Below are 641 nucleotides of genomic sequence, written 5' to 3'. Positions count from 1 at the left end.
CTGCTTTTACCGGTTCTCACGGTCTCTTCGCTTGCAGATTTCTTATATTTTTTCTTCTACCCTGAAGATGGAGGCGATACGTTCCTCCGAAACGTCGGTTAACACCACATATACACGGTGCCAAATCCCAGAAGACTGCTTTCTTCATAGTCACCGCTGTGAAAGCCTCAAATCTTACAAGAGAAGTTTAGTTTGTAAATTTTATGTTAGTTTTGTGTTATCTCTGCAGATGTTACAGCATTGTTTCATAACTCTAGACATACTTTACATTAATTTTTCTTTTTGATGTGTGGGGCTGGAGAGTATGGAAGTGTTACACATGCCTAAAAACATGAGAATTCGTGGTCTAAACAATTTATTTATATATGTGACAAGTGGAGAGTGGCCCAAGGACTTTACAGAAGTTACAATGATTGCCTTAAAGAAAAAGACAAAAGCTACAAAATGCAGCGACCATCGCACAATAAGTCTTATTGCACATACAGCAAAGATAATAGCAAAGATACTTAAAAGAAGAATTGAAAGGAAAATAGAGGATGTACTTGGAGAAGATCAGTTTGGATTTAGAAGAGGAAAAGGAACCAGGGATGCAATTGGGATGATGAGAATTATAGCGGAACGAACTTTGGAGATAGATGAAG

Source organism: Cryptotermes secundus, unplaced genomic scaffold, assembly GCF_002891405.2.
Source record: "Cryptotermes secundus unplaced genomic scaffold, Csec_1.0 scaffold1366, whole genome shotgun sequence".
NCBI lineage: Eukaryota > Metazoa > Arthropoda > Insecta > Blattodea > Kalotermitidae > Cryptotermes > Cryptotermes secundus.
The sequence above is the reverse complement of the archived record's forward strand: the minus strand, read 5'-3'. Positions refer to the sequence as shown.